General features: G+C 48.7%; 1 pseudogene; it reads right to left on the reverse strand.

Annotated features, from left to right (window-relative positions):
* Positions 1–1,857: 1,857 nt before the first annotated feature.
* LOC123089978 (UDP-glucose 6-dehydrogenase 2-like) lies at positions 1,858–10,940 on the reverse strand (annotated as a pseudogene).
* Positions 10,941–13,648: the final 2,708 nt, after the last annotated feature.

Genomic DNA, 13,648 nt, shown 5'->3' on the forward strand with positions numbered 1-13,648 from the left:
AGGAACAAGACTCCGAGGCTCAACGTCTTCAACAACAACAACACGAAGCGCAAGCTCTTGAGGCGCAACGTGCCCTTCAAGAATCAAGTCGAGCCATCGCCAACCGCAATCGCGAACGGTGCAATCAAGAGGAAGCTCTTCGAGAATAAATCCAAGAGAGGAACTATCAACCGCATGTGCAACGTCAAGCACCACAAGCTCCTCCACAAGCTCGTCAAGCTCCACCTCAACCTCAAGTTCAATAAGAGCAAGTTGATCATGGACTTCCTCCACGCCAAGAGCAACATGAGGATGATTATCCTCCACGTCAAGGACGTCATCATCACCATCGCCAACAACACAATGAAGAGCAACGCTATGGCAGGCTCAAGTTCACAATGCCCAAGTTCAATGGAAGCAATGATCCGGAAGAGTACCTCTCATGGGCATTGAAGGTCGACAAATTTTTTCGTTTGCACAACTATGAGGAAGAGAAGAAGATCGCTATGGCATCACTTGAGTTCCAAGACTATGTGCTCATATGGTGGGAACAAATCCTTGAGCGCCGACAAGAAAGAGGTGAACCTCCAATCACCACTTGGGACCAAATGAAGGATGTCATGCGCGCACATTTTGTACCAACTTACTACAACCGCGATCTCTTCAAGAAGCTACAACTCCTCAAGCAAGGAACAAAGAGTGTTGAAGAATACTACAAGGAAATGGAGATAGCCATGATTCGAGCCAATGTCACGGAAGATGATGAGCAAACAATGGCAAGATTCTTGAATGGACTCAATCATCCCATCAAGAAAATCACCGACTTCCAACCCTACTCCAACCTCATTGAGCTCGTGCGTCAAGCTACAAAGGCGGAACGTCAAGTGCAAGATGACTTCAAATACTCCAAGTACTCATCCAAGACCTACGGCTTCTCCAACATCCAAGCTTCAACGACTCCTTCAACATCTACATCAACCAAGCCTTCTCCAAGCAACGATGACAAGTCAAGTTACAAGAAAACTTCGACAAGTTCAAGTCGTCTTCCTCCTACTACAAGCAACTTCAAGCCGCGTGCTTCATCATCTACTCCGACCGATGAGACCGTCAAAACAAGCTCCTTCAAGTATTTCACTTGCGGCGGCCGAGGCCACAAGTCCTATCAATGCATGAACAAGCGCACCATGATCCTCAACGATGATGGTACATACGACTCCATGAGTGAAGAGGAGATGGAAGCTCTTGAGCAAGTGGACATGCACCGGCGCGTGAATGAGGATGAAGATGATCAAGTCTTTTGTGATGAGGATTTGAGCCCCGCTCTCGTTGTCTCCAAAGTCTTGACACTTCAACATCAACAAGAAGAAGACCAATGATGCCACATCTTCCACACTAAGGCCAGCATCAATGGAAGGTCTGTCAAGGTCATCATCGATGGAGGTAGTTGCCACAACTTGGCAAGTGAAGAACTATGTTCCAAGCTTCAATTGGTTAAGAGGAAGCACCCGCACCCTTACAAGGTTCAATGGCTAAGTGACTCCGACACTATACGAGTTGAGCATACGGTCCAAGTATCCTTCAAAATTGGTGCATACGAGGACACTTTGGAGTGTGATGTGGTCCCAATGACCGTTTGCCACCTCCTTCTTGGTCGACCATGGCAATTCGACCGGGGTGTCATCCACAATGGGCACACAAATCACTATAGCTTCAAAATGAAAGGGAAGGAATATGTGCTACGACCTATGTCTCCTAGTCAAGTGATAGCCGACAAGCAAGCCACCCATCATGGAGAGAAGAGTGAGAAAGTGATCCACCCAAAAGTGAGTGAGAGCCACAAGCCAAACTCGAGCGCCTCCTCGCCTAGTGAGAAAAACCTCATCCTATTTGCCACCAAAAGTGAGATAAGAGAAGTGTGTAAGAACCCATCGAGTGTGATGCACTTTGTCCTTGTGTGCAAAGATGGAGATCCAACAACTAACAATTCTCACGAGCTACCTTTAGTGTTTCAATCTCTTTTGCAGGAATTCCAAGATGTTTTCCTCGACGAGCTACCTCTGGGTCTACCTCCTCTTCGAGGCATTGAGCATCGAATCGACCTCATCCCCGGAGCGCCTCTCCCAAACAAAGCTCCATACCGTGTCAATCCCGAAGAAACTAAGGAGATTCAACGGCAAGTACAACAACTCATCGACAACGGTCATGTACGTGAAAGCTTAAGCCCTCGTGCCGTTCCCATTATACTTGTGCCTAAGCCCGATGGAAGTTTCCGCTTGTGTTCCGATTGTAGACCTATAAATTCTATTACCGTTCGCTATAGGCATCCCATTCCTCGCTTAGATGATATGCTTGATGAGCTTAGCGAAGCCAACTTTTTCTCAAAAATTGATCTTAAAAGTGGCTATTATCAAATTCGCATACAAGAGGGTGATGAATGGAAAACTGCTTTCAAAACCAAATTTGGCTTGTATGAGTGTTTAGTTATGCCTATGGGTCTATCGGAAGCTCCCGGTACTTTCGTGCGTCTTATGCATCATGTGCTTCGTCCTTATATTGGAGTCTTTGTTGTGGTTTACTTTGATGATATTCTTGTGTTTAGCAAAACCATGAAAGAGCATATTAATCATGTTAAATCCGTTTTGCAAACCCTTCGCAAGGAACACCTTTATGCAAACTTGAAAAATGCACGTTTGGTGTTGACAAAGTGGTTTTCTTGGGTTTTGTTGTCTCTTCCAAGGGTGTCCATGTTGATGAATCCAAAATTAAGGCAATTAAAAATTGGCCCCAACCCACCAATTTGCCACAAGTGCGTAGTTTTCTTGGTCTTGCAGGATTTTATCGCCGCTTTGTGAAAAACTTTAGCACAATTGCCGCTCCTTTGCATGCCTTGAGTAAGAAGAATGCTCCTTTTGTTTGGGGATCTTTGCAATCCGCCGCTTTTGATGAGCTCAAGTCTTTGTTTACTCATGCTCCGATTCTTGCTTTGCCCAACTTTGAGAAAACTTTTGAGGTTCATTGTGATGCAAGTGGTACCGGAATTGGCGGAGTTTTGATGCAAGAAAAACGAGCCATTGCTTATTTTAGTGAAAAACTCTCTGGTGCTCAACTTAATTATCCCATCTATGACAAAGAATTGTATGCTTTAGTGTGTGTGCTACATGTTTGGGAACATTACCTTAGACCTCATGAGTTTGTCATACACACCGATCATGAAACGCTTAAGTACTTAAAAGGTCAAACTAAGTTGAACAAGTGTCATGCCAAATGGAGTGAATTTATTGAATCTTTCCCATATGTTATCAAGTACATTAAGGGTAAAGAAAATGTAGTTGCGGATGCACTTTCACGCATATGCACGCTGGTCACTAAACTTGAGTTGAATGTTATTGGTTTTGAGCATATAAAAGACTTGTATGAGCATGATCCTTCTTTTGCTACTCCTTATGCTAAGTGTTTGACACACACGTCTTGGGAACGATACTACATAAAGGATGATTACCTTATGAGAGCTAACAAACTCTGCATTCCCGAGTCTTCTCTTCGTTTGCTCCTTTTGCAAGAGGCTCATGGAGGCGGACTCATGGGACACTTTGGACGCGACAACACTTTCGCCACGCTCTCCAAGAACTACTTTTGGCCCAAGATGTTCCGTGACGTCTCACGCTTCACCAACCGTTGCTCTACATGTCGCAAAGCTAAGTCTAAAGCTCAATCCCATGGTCTTTACATGCCCCTTCCTATTCCTTATCAACCTTGGGATGACATTAGCATGGATTTTATACTTGGTTTGCCTAGAACTCAAAATGGAAAGGATTCCGTGTTTGTTGTTGTGGATAGATTTTCTAAGATGGCACATTTCATTCCTTGCAACAAGATAGACAATGCTTCACACGTTGCAAATCTCTTTTGTAGGGAAATCTTGCGTCTCCATGGAGTACCAAAGACAATCGTCTCCGACCGCGACGTCAAGTTCTTGAGTTACTTTTGGAAGACCCTATGCGCCCAGCTCGGAATCAAGCTCTTGTTCTCATCCGCATACCATCCCCAAACCGATGGCCAAACGGAGGTGACGAACCGGACTCTCTCCACTCTCCTTCGCGTGTTGATCAAGAAGAACATCAAGGAGTGGGAGGCATGTCTACCCATCGCCGAGTACGCCTACAACCGTGCAAGACATTCGACGACCGGCAAGTCCCCCTTCGAGATCGTCTATGGCTTCAACCCATTGTCCCCATTGGAGATTCTACCTCTTCCTCTACAAGAGCGAACCAACCTCGACGCAAGTGCTCGTGCAAGCTACATCAAGAAGATGCATGAAGATACAAGGCACACCATCGAGCACCAAGTACAACGACTAGCGACCAAGCTCAACGTCGACAAGCATCCCATGATACTCAACATTGGAGACCTCGTGTGGCTACACCTTCACAAGGACCGCTTCCCCAACGAACGCAAGTCCAAGCTTCTCCCTCGAGCCGACGGACCCTTCAAGGTGCTAGCACGCTACAACGACAATGCCTACAAGATCGACCTACCACGAGGCAAGTACAATGTGAGCGACATCTTCAACGTCAAGGATCTCGCGCCATACCATGGAGATGAGGCTTTTGATCTGAGGTCGGATCTCTCCCGAGGGGGGGGGGGATGATGCGGAGCATCCCTCCATCATCCCCATGGACACTACTTCGACCACACAAGCTCCAAGAGGACCCATGACAAGAGCCCAAGCACGTGCCATCCAATCCGAGGTTAACTCTCTCCTTGTTGAACTTCCCTTTGACCCATTTGAGACATGGCTACTACCTCAAACGGAGACCCTTTGCATGGTCAGGTACCATGTAAGCAACCAAGGAGAAGGAGTGGTGCAAGATGGACACCAGGATCAAGGAGGCATTCTGCCCAGCCTGGAAGGACCGGCACAACCGCCCAACAACCGCCCGGGCGGTACAACCGGCCGACTACCACCCAACAACCGGCCACCATTCTGTGATCAAGCGGTGCAAGGCCGGTATAACACCGGATGTACCGGTAAATCCCAAAAGACCGGTACTACCGGCCCCATGACCGGTACAACCGCTGGGGGCCCCGACGCCCATCTGTAGAAGCCAGCACCTGACCCCAGCGGTAGTACCGCCTTCCTCGACCAGTACTTCCGCCCGCCATGAGTCGCCAACGGTACAACCGCCCCCTCGACCGGTACAACCGGCCTGTCTGCGCACAGTGTAACGGGCCGAGCCCATGTACCCCTTCACCCTCACTTACCTCTTCGTGGCTCTAGACTATATATACTCCTCCACCTCCTTCTAGTTAGGGTAGCATTGGTTTAGCTCATATTTTGTGTGAGAGCCTTGCTCATCCACTTGGTTACTTCTCCTCGGAGGTCACGACCTCTTCGGAGAAGATCCCCCAAGCGGATTCAAGACCCCTTTCTAGGGAAGACCATCAAGACCTCCGTACAGAGAAGAATGGTTCCTTTGTATCCTTACCTTTGTTGATTATGGATCATGTGATACCTTTTGCTTTCGGTGATCTAGCACTCGTGTGATTGATTCCGTGTCGGTTGAGTGTTCCTCTCGTTCTCCCCGTGTCTTCCCTCTAGTTCTTCTATGTGTTCTTCGTGATTCCCCGTAGGATCCACTCCCAACGTGAAAGATCGTCACCATAGGGTTCCGCCCTACATCAGGTTCGGTCGCCGCCTTCAAGGGCACCAATAGTGGAATCACGGCATCTCGCATTGTGTGAGGGCGTGAGGAGAATACGGTGGCCCTAGTGGCTTTTTGGGGAGCATTGTGCCTCCACACCGCTCTAACGGAGACGTACTTCCCTTTAAAAGGAAGGAACTTCGGTTACACATCCTCGTCTCCACCGGCTCCACTCTTGGTTATCTCGTGCCTTTACTTGTGCAAGCTTATTTGTGTTGTATCCCTTGCTTGCTTATGTGCTAGTTGTTATTGCATCATATAGGTTGCTCACATAGTTGCATATCTAGACAACCTACTTTGTTGCAAAGTTTAAATTGGTAAAGAAAAGACTAAAAATTGTTAGTTGCCTATTCACCCCCCTCTAGTCAACTATATCGATCCTTTCAATGATGATGACGGCGACGAATCTCCCTCTCCGGAGCCTCGAACGGACTCCGGATCAGCCCCCCCCCCCCCTCGAGAGAGATTAGGGCTTGGCGGCGGCTTCGTATCGTAAAACATGATGAAACTTTCTCTCTGATTTTTTTCTCCGCGAGACGGAATATATGGAGCTGGAGTTGAGGTCGGCGGAGCCTCAGGGGGCCAACGAGATATGGAGCGCGCCCAGGGGGGTGGGCGCGCCCCCCACCCTCGTGGATAGGGTGTGGGCCCCCTGGTCTTGATTCTTTCGCCAGTATTTTTATATTTTCTGAAACTTTCCTCCGTAGATTTTCAGGACATTCTGAGAACTTTTGTTTTCTACACATAAAACAACATCATGGCAGTTCTGCTGAAAACAGCGTCAGTCCGGGTTAGTTTCATTCAAATCATGCAAATTAGATTCCAAAACAAGGGCAAAAGTGTTTGGAAAAGTAGATACGTTGGAGACATATCAGCTGCTGGTGGCGCAGGTGGTCCTAGTTGAACTTGTACATGGCGAGGTCACACCACACCTGCTCCTCCGTCACATGTGCGTCCTAGATGTTGACGATGGCCTTGTCCCTGAGAAGGCCCCAACACACATCGATGGTCGGCGTCTCATCATCTCGTGTATGTCGCCGACGTCCGTCTTGAAGGTGAACTCCAGCATGGTCACCTCCTTCCCGACAACTGTGTTAAACATGGAGGACACGACGGGGTTGACGAAGCAGCTCTTCCGGTAGTCGTTCATGACGATGACTGACCACGAGTAGTCCTCCACCTCGGGGAAGCCGTAACACTCGCAGATGTATACGAGGTTGAGGATGTCCTTCTGGAAGAACGAGCCACCAAAGTGACGCTGGCAGAGATGAAGCTTGAGCCAATGCGTGAGTCCTTGCCGATGGAGCAGGCTACCTCAGTGCCATCGGCGCTAGTGGCTTCACATAGCGCGAAGATGGCATTCACGGAGGAGATGCATTGCACGAGGAAGGCGTTGGCGGCGAGCTTGGCCAGCTCGACCAACTAGAGGTTGGTGTTGATGATGCGGTCCTCGGAGAGCCAGTGCGCGTACATGTCCTTGAGGATCTTCACGGTGGTGTGCCCCTCGGGAGTCTTGCATCTGCCGGTGAGGACGCGGTTGGGTGCGAAATGGTCTTGCACGGCGGTGCCCTTGGCTAGAAACTCTTGGTTGGGCAGGATCTGGTAGCGGATGCCAAAACTGTTGTGGGCGAGGATCTTCTCGATAGCCTCGGAGGTCTTGAAGGGGCACGGTGGACTTCTCAACCACAATCTTGTCGGAGCGGGAGACATCGGCGATCATGCGCATGGTGCTATCCCAGTAGGTGAGGTCGGCGGCCTTGCTGGCGCCAGGGCCGCGGGTCTTAGTGGGGGTGTTGATGGAGACGAAGACGATGCACGCCTCGCCGATGTAGCATTGCACGTCGGTGATGAAGAAGACATTGTGGCCGCGGCACTGCTTGATGACATCGTCCAGGCCGGGCTCTTAGATGAGGAGGCGGTCACTGTTCCAGCCGACGATGCACGTTGTTGTTATATAAAGGCATATTCCACCTTTCGCATCAGCTTGAGCTTTTGGGTGAACTGACTGGTGCGTGCAGTTCTACATGGTATCAAAGCCAAGAGGATTTGAGTTCAAGACCCGGCTGACGCACATCAATAACTGAAGAAGAGAAGAAAAAAGGACGCCCCGGACAAGGGATGACCTAGCTAGCAGACCAAACGACCAACACCACAGAGGTACAAGTAGAAGAGGGGTGTCATCGAAGGATCACAATACCAAGACTAAGCAAGCAACCTAACACACCGCACTGGTGTGCCAATCGAACCTCACGACACTATTCAGGAGCATCCACAACCAACGAGTGACAACACGAACCTTGACTGGGGGCTCCGCCACGGGAATTCGGGACGATTAGCAAGTTGGGGAGGCCTCTTGCGTCGTCGAAGAGCAAAGATGAACCGGAACAACACCAAAAGCACTAAGCTCACCGCATCACCGTGGGAGGGGCTTGAACATGCACATCAACATTGCGCACACTGGGGAACAACACCGAGGACGAACACCAGACGAGTGGATGGATGACGGTGACTGGCTCGACGGAGATACAAAAGTCGATGATGGGATGGACAGGCGTAGGTGAGTGGATCGAAGCGTGGGTTTTCGCGATACCTTCTGGAAGGTTGAATGACGCGCACATGCGCCATCATCGCAGGACTTTCATCCAAAACCATAGCTGCACTGAACTCCACAGCAGCACCTCCAAGAAGATGAAACGGCGCCGGTAAGGCATTGCCGTTGCTACCGCTGGCAAGGAACCAACAAAGGGATTTCTCCCGGAGAGAGAGAGCCGAAGGTCAGAGGGAACTGCGGCCAGGGGCAGCAGCCCACCATGCTAAACGCGGCTGACACGGGCACAAACCAGATGTAACTATAATGTCCGGCCGCGTAGGCGACTAGACCGAGGGCGCCAGAGCCGCATGGCTCGCGCGAGGCAGGGGAACCGCGACAATCCACCCAGCACCCATGAGCATGGATCTGAGGAAGGGGGGTGGGGGCAAAGGTGGACTCACGCGCCATGCCAGCAGCGGCGCATCCCGGCCTGGGTGGCGTAGAGCAGCAGACCATGAACATCAGGATGCACGACACGCGGAAGGGGAGTTCTGCCAGAGCGGAGGGATGTGGTGCATGGGCGCAAAGGTGGAAGACCCCGAGCCAGCCAGATGACCATCGCACTTGGGGGCCACACACTGAATGAAGGAGTGCCACCCGGAGCGCACGTCGCGCAGCCGGTGCAGACGGAGCCGGGGGGGAGGGGGGAGCAGATCGAGCGGAGGTGGTCGCGGCGCAAATGGATCTGGATCCGCGTGGGGCATCGGCCCGAAGGCAGCCACACGCAGTAGAGGGTGCCCTCAGCCAGATCCGGCGAGCATCGAGGCGGATGACTGGGGAGGACGGTCGGATCCAGGCAGGCGGAGAAGATGGTCGGCGTGGTGGGAGGTGGAGTGAGGAAAACGAGGGTCTTGTATGGCGAGCTTCGCTGGAGAGAGCGGATCCCGCCACCGCCAGCCGCCGGTAGGCTTTGCCCGGCGTCGTTTGCCGGCGGCGGCGAGGGGATGTGGGTGGGAAGGGGCTTAGCCGCCGGCCGGTGAGGTGCCCGCCCAAGTCGCCTCAGGGAGACGACGCGGGGGTGGAGAAATGGCCGAGTTCCATTTTCGACCTATGTTTAGGCCTGGTGAGGCACACATGAGAAGGAGTGTTGACATACAAATGCATAACCCATCTTTCCTCATCAGTTTGAGCTTTTGAATGAACTGGTTGGTGCGTGTAGTTCTGCACGTGCCTCGGAGATGTCCACCACCACCGCCGCCTCCATGTCTTGGCACTTGAGCGCGGTCACCGCGCCGTCGTCGGGCCACCCACCTAGTCCACGCCGATGCAGCAGATCTTCACCTTTATCTCTGCTTTGCTTTCACCTGCAATTGTTTAAAGATGCATGCAGTACACCTTTTTCTCTTCCAACATTGAATAAGCCAAAACATCCCGTAACTAAGAGAGAAACAGAGATACATACCTTGGATCCTTGGGAGGAACAAAACAGGAAATGAGATGTGGTGTTGCTGGCGTGGTCGGTGATGAACGCACGGCTGAGAGTGAATACAACGATATGGTAACCGACACGAACTTGGTGCTCTCGGGTACCTGGGCACCCTATATGCGGGAAAAATTTAGTAATTAAAAAAATGTTTAAAAAATTCCAAATCCTTCTTGAAATCAAACATGATCAGGTATTGTACTTGTATAAAAAGTTTGGACAAGAAATGATTCATATTGACTTCACGGCAAAAAAGACAAGTTTATGACGACAGTACAGTGTGTATAATATTTGTATATAGCGTTTTTTGTCGAATCTTCGACCCAGGATGCAACGAAAGTCATTCTCTGATGAATCTTTTTATACGATTACAATACCTGATCATGTTTAATACCAAAAAAGATTTGGAATTTTTTGGACTTTTTTGAATTACTAATTTTTTTCATATGTAGCCGTCTGATCCTTAATTAGAGTTCACCCACAAAAAATATATCTGTAATTACAGCAAAAATGAGATGATTAATTAGCGCAAGTGCTTGGGCTAAAAATGTTTTGGTTCAAAAAACAAAGTAAAAGCATTTGGAATGTATTAGTCACCTAATTCTTAATTAGATTAAAAAGATCAGGAAATTAACTAGTGCAAGTATTTTGGCTCAAAATGTTTCTGTTCAAAAAACAAAGCGAAACTACTTCAGATGTATTAGTCGTCCTATCCTTAATTAGAACAAAAAGGAGGCAATTAATTAGTGCATGTATTTGGCTCAAAAATGTTTTGGTTCAAAAGATGAAGTGAAAGTCTTTTGGATGTTTTAGTCATATGATCCTTAATTGGAGCAAAAATGAAGTGATTTTTAATTAGTGCAAATATTTGGCTTAGAATATTTTTTTGAAAAACTATGTGAAAGTATTTTGGATTAATTATTCATCTAATCCTTGATTGGAGAGAAACGAGGTGACTAATTAGCATTTGCATATGATCTGTGTTGTTAATCTGGCTATGGGAAACGATTGGGCGCGGTGCGCCGGCCGAACTTTGGGCCGGTCGCGTCCACGCGCGTTTTGCTCCAGCCACCCACCAGGCGACACATAGACATGGGGCCACCAAACGCTATCCTTTCTGCTTTCTTCAACCTCGCGCGGATCTCGCCCCACAACGCATGCATCTCTCGCCTCCCCTGATGCAGCACGTGAGCAGCTCGCCGTCGGCCATGGATGAGCTTGGAAGATCGAAGTCCCCGCCGGCCATGGTTGCAGCCCCGCTCGTGTTCCCACCTCCCCCTTCTTCCTTCTCCCTCACTTCCTTTCTCCTCCTCCTCTTTCCCCCTTTTTTTGCTGCAACCGGCGGCAGGCAAAACATCGTGGAGGGGACCGAGGTGCCCCGTGCTACGACCATGGCGACCGGGGTGAGCTGCAACCGCGACATCGGGGAGAGTTGCGAACAATGTTTCCCCATGCTACAACCGTGGACACAAAAAGCTACATCCAATAGATAAAAAAGCTTCAACCAAACAATGAAACAGAGGAAAAGTTACAACCGTTTTGACAAAAGCTTCAACCCGCAGATGAAAAAGCTTCAACCAGAGATTAAGAAATCTTCAGCCGGGGGATTTTTTCGCAACCAAAATGTTGGACACAGAAAAAGTTGCAACCCTTACAAAAAAAGCTTCAACCCTGAGTGAAAAAAGCTTCAATCGGCATGGCGGAAGTTTTAATGTGCGAAAAAAGTTTCAACCGGCATAGAGAAAAGCTGCAACCGATGATAGAAAAAGCTTCAACCCGACTCACCAATGGTGGCAAGCGGCGAAGTTGAGAGCTGCACGGCGACACAACAACTCAGCGACGATGACGGCTGATAGGTGTTGCAACGACAGAGGGGCTTCAGCGTGCTTCAAGGCGGCGGCGTTTTTTGCTACAAGGGGCAACGATTTCCTGCTGGGGAACGCGAAGGGTGCTGCGACGGCGACCGACGACGACGAGGACGAAGAGCGCATCCAGCAGCATGGGACTGCGAGGGGGGAAGAGGTCCAGGTGAGGGGAGGAGGGGTGGCCGACGGCAGGAGGCGACCGGGGTAGGCGCGCGCGGAAGAAGAAGAAGAAGAAGAGAGAAGTCAACGCGGAGGGGAGAAAGCAGATCTGACGGCTTTGGTTGGCTGCATCGGGCGGCTGGGGCGCGACCGGCCGAAACGGTTCGGCCGGCGCGCCGGCTCCTAGCAGCGCCCTCTGGCTATTCGGTAGTTAATCTGGCTATTAATCAAGAGAGGGTGATTGAGGCGTTAACTATAGTAATATATGCGTGGCGGTTGACTACGATGCAGTTAATTAACTCTTGATCGTGGTTGGTTTGGCAGGAGATTTCAGACAAGCGCAGGATTCGTCATTTAATGCTGACGTTAGTAGGACTCACTTAAATGCGATATACTAATGATATACGGGTTGGCTGCCGTTATTATGCACAGGAAAAAAATCAGAGAGATACTAGTTACTGATGGCTTTTGATGAACCTTAAGACTGGCCATAGTGGGGTTAACATAACTAGTATCATATACTTGGGACTCGCAAACATGCTTATGTGGCAGACAATTAAAAAAGAGAGAGGGGTAGTAGTAACATAGGTAGATACCGTATCATAATTAATTTTATGCTACTATATGTCATGCATGGCAATAAATAAGACCATCTATGATACTACTTTATGATACTATGCACTATGAATGTAGTATCATACACATTAGTATCATAATGCATGATACTAGTATATGTTACTCTCCACTATGACCAGCCTAAATGATGAGATTTAGGGGGGTGGCGTGAGCATGTTCTCCTTCATATTTCCCAACATTAACGTTCCTACACTGATTCGGGAAGATCCATCAATCACCTCCTTTCAGCCATTTCCATGTTTCCAGTACCAATGCCGCCGATCTCATGCATCTTCTCGTTGTTTTGCCATTCAAAATTTCAAAACACTCTTGTTTGTTGCTTTGTAACGGTACGGTAGCGTACTATGGGGTTCGAGAGAAAATGCATTGCTATTAATTAATGGAAAATTTAACTAGCGAATGGTCCACTTTTAGGGACATCCCCGAATGATGGCCGTTGTCGATCCGCTCCCGAACGGCTCCTTGACTGCCGGTTGGGAATCACGATATGACAACATCTTATTAATCTCTGTGGTTTCAGAGTATCTTTTTAGAGCAGAAAAATATGTGTTCTTTGTCAACATAATGACATGTCACAAAATTTATTGTTTGAGAGCAGAAACGTGTCCAGTTGGGGCTTATTGAACTGGAGTACATGTGGACAAAGGAAAGCTTTAAGTCTTTTGTACTACAAATACCTACAAAAATTAAGGGTCACCATGGACAACCATGAGAAGTGAAGCATAGGACAATATATAGCTAGAGTATGATTCATATATCAAACTCTATATTTGCATGAATGATAAGTATTAACGTGCAAGTGCTTGTGTATGATTACCGAATATGGTTGATGTTATATTCGAAATGATAATCTGGCTTAGGGGTTGAGAGGTATCGGGATTTTTTAGTAGTGTTGGAGAGTATAGGGCTCTTCCACCTAGCTCTTTTACCGCTAAAATGGCAATGCAGCGAGGAACTACTCGGTTGGGTGTAGCAAGACGACCTTAGATAATGGTCTAGGCCATCAAGTGTTATCCATGTGGGTGGCCTGTGTATTTTTTTGCACCAGCCAACATAGTGCAACGTTTCCACATCTAGTGGGACGTTCCGGATCAGTTTAAGTCAGCCATCATTTACTATAGTGAAGAAGAAATGAAACGACATGTGTTGTTCTTGGCATGGTCGGTGATGAACACACGGCTGGGAGCGAATACAACGAGAAGCTAACCCCCACATTTAACGTTCCTACATTGTTTCGGGCAGATCCATCAAACACCACCTTCCATTATGTAACTATTAGCTAGTCACATGTTTT

This window comes from Triticum aestivum, chromosome 4B (assembly GCF_018294505.1).
Source record: "Triticum aestivum cultivar Chinese Spring chromosome 4B, IWGSC CS RefSeq v2.1, whole genome shotgun sequence".
Classification (NCBI taxonomy): Eukaryota; Viridiplantae; Streptophyta; class Magnoliopsida; order Poales; family Poaceae; genus Triticum; species Triticum aestivum.